At 53.2% G+C, this 3041-nt stretch overlaps 1 pseudogene; it reads right to left on the minus strand.

Moving 5' to 3' along the window:
• Nucleotides 1–452: 452 nt before the first annotated feature.
• LOC116476534 (keratin, type II cytoskeletal 8-like) lies at nucleotides 453–1662 on the minus strand (annotated as a pseudogene).
• Nucleotides 1663–3041: the final 1379 nt, after the last annotated feature.

Genomic DNA, 3041 nt, shown 5'->3' on the forward strand with positions numbered 1-3041 from the left:
TTGAATTGTTTTGTAGCTGGAAGCATGGGCCAACGGGGGTGCCCCAGGCAGTAAACTCCCCCAGCAGGTGGGCTGAGGGCTAGGGCTGAGCCTCAGGTGAGTCTCCTGTTCCTGTGCTCCACTGCACAGCAGCTTCCTCCACAGGCCCTGGGGCAGCCGCAGGAGGGGCAGGCTGTTAGGGGCTGCCATGGCCATTCGCTTGGGCAGGACATCAGAGGACTTGGACACTAGCTTGCCATCTCACATTTCCACCTTCTTCACAACCGTGGCCCTGGAGGAGCTGGCGCGGCTGAAGGAGCTGGAACCTCCAGCAGAGCCAAAGCTGGAGCCCAGGCTGTAGCTGAGGCCTGTTGTAGAGGGCTTGTGAGGTGCCCGTAGGCCAAGCTCAGCCCACCTGAGTAGCCACTGGTGGTCTTCAGATGGACACTCTTGTTCTGTATCCCAGACCCCAGCTAGCTCTCCTTGCCTTCCAGCAGCTTCCTGTAGGTGGCAATCTTGATGTCCAGGGCCAGCTTGACGTTCATCAGCTCCTGGTGCTCCATGGCACAGCTGCTGCACCGTGTCCTGCTTGGCCTGCTGCAGGGCGGCCTCCAGCTCGACAGCTTCGTGTTGGCATGCTTAACAGCCAGCTCCCCACACTGCTCAGCATCTGCGATGGCAGCCTCCAGGGAAACCCTCTGGCCTTTGAGGCCCTCAATCTCAGCTTGGAGCCGTCTATTAATCTCAGAGATCTCCATCTTTGCATAATGCAGGTCATTCCCGTGCTTCCCAGCCAGTGTCTGCAGCTCCTCATACTTGATCTGGTGCATGCCCTCAGCCTCAGCCCAGCCGCAGTTGGCGATCTCCTTGTACTGCGCCTTGACCTCAGGGATGATGCTGTCCATGTCCAGGGAGCAGCTGCTGTCCATGGACAGCACCACAGATGTGTACGAGATCTGGGACTGCAGCTCCCAGATTTCCTCTTCATACAGCTGCCTGAGGAAGTTGATCTCGTCAGTCAGCCCTTCCAGGACAGACTCCAGCTCTACCTTGTTCATGTTAGCTTCAGCCACATGTTACCTTCTTGATGAGGGCAAATTCATTCTCCATCTCTGTACGCTTATTGATCTCATCCTCATACTTGTTCTTGAAGTCTTCCACCAGCCCCTGCATGTTGCCAAGCTTCAGCTTCTCCTGGCCCAGAGTGTCCAGCTGCCGCCGAAGTTTGTTGATGTGGCTCTCGAACATGCTGTCTATGTTTCTCTGAGCTGTCTTCTGCTGCTGCAGGAGGCTCCACTTGGTCTCCAGCATCTTGTTCTGCTGCTCCAGGGACCGCACCTTCTCCATGAAGGAGGCAAACTTGTTGTAGAGGGTCTTGATCTGCTCCTTCTCCTGGGTGCACACAGCCTGGATGTTGGGGTTCACCTCCAGCTTAAGGGGGCTCAGCAGGTTCTGGCTGACCATGATGGCTGTGATGACCCCCATACCACTGGTCCCACCATAGCCTCCACCCAGACCCATGCGGGTGACCAGGCCACCCCGGAAGCTGCTACTGCCGCCCACTCAAGAGAAGCTCCAGGAGCTGATATGGGCACCAGGCCCGCTGGTGTAGGAGCGGCTGCTTAAGGCCTAGGGGCCAGAGGTGGACACCTTGTAGGACTTCTGGGTTACCCTGATGGACATGGTGGAGGCAGTAGTGGAGGTGGGTGGGCTGAACCAGGAAGAGATTCAAGAAAGCAGAGAAGCTTCTTCTAGGTCATGAGCTTCATTTTGAACATGTTGAATCAGAGGGATCTAGGGAAGATCAAGGTGGGATCTAGGGAAGATCAAGGTGGTATCTAGTAGGCAACTGGATACATGGGATTGAACCAAGGGGATGAATCCAGGCTGGAGATTGACATTATGGAATCAAGGGAATGAGCGAACCATCCAGGGAGAGGGTGTAGAAAGAGGACTCCTAGAAGATGGTGGAGAAGGCATTTCCTGAGAGGTAGGAGGAAAACCAGGAGTTTGTCATGATGACAACCAAGGGTAGGGAGAGTTTCCACCAGGGAGAAGTAGTCCACATGTCAGAGGCTGCTGGGGGGGAAGAGGGTCAAGAAAGGTGGGCACTGAATGGTGTCCCGTGAGTGCAGAGTGGCACCTACTTATGTGTAGTTCAGGGGCACGCATGGCCAGCCACTACCAGGCTTTCTTCAGCCTCCTCAAAGGCCCACACTAGTGTGACTGGGCTGGCTGGACTGCCTCTCCGCACCCCTGAGGCCTGGTTCATGGCCTCTCTGCCTGTGGAGAGGAGACAGGGAGAGGAAGAGGGAGCTTTAGCCTCAGTCCAGGGATGGTGTCTGAGGCCTTTCTGAGAAGTTTGTGGGGACCTCAGCTGCACAATAGAGGGCAGCCTGCAGCCAGAGTAGAGCCAACCAAGTTCCTCCTGACACCAAAAACATTGACATTTGGACACAGTTTTCCCCTGGAGCCTTCCCCCTGTGGAAATTCCCGGTTGTAAGCCATATTGACTTTAATCTCAAGTGTCAAAAAGGTTGCCCAGGAGTCTGGGAGCTAACAGCTGAAAGCACGTTTGTAAGGATGTCAGGGCAAACAAAATAGGATACAGAACATTTTTTGAGATCTGTGCCAGTGGTGGACTTTTCTGGGAAACATAGCAAAAGCTGACTGTCTTAGGCAAAAAGGCGCTGATTCTTATCATGATTAATTTGTGTCCTTACTGAAAGATCAAGTTAGGGAAAGGTAAAGGGGAAGAACAGCCCATGTGTGATTTCTTTGCCAGGCACAAGGGCACTGCAGGAGGCTCCCCCTAGAGTTTAATGGGCAGCTTTATGTATTTATATGCTTTGACTGGAGCTAAAGAGGTCTGTGCCACACAATGGGCAGTTTCTAGTTGGATTTTAAAAGAAATAACTTTGATCATTTCAAAAGCAATGAAGCCTGATGCAGCGGAGAGAAAAGAAGGCAGTAATTTATGGCTACCATTAAGGACACAAAGACAAAGGTGGAGAGAACGTTTCACTAACTGAAGATTTACAAATGTGTAAAAACCACCATTA

Source organism: Hylobates moloch, unplaced genomic scaffold (assembly GCF_009828535.3).
Source record: "Hylobates moloch isolate HMO894 unplaced genomic scaffold, HMol_V3 SCAFFOLD_11, whole genome shotgun sequence".
NCBI classification, from domain to species: Eukaryota; Metazoa; Chordata; class Mammalia; order Primates; family Hylobatidae; genus Hylobates; species Hylobates moloch.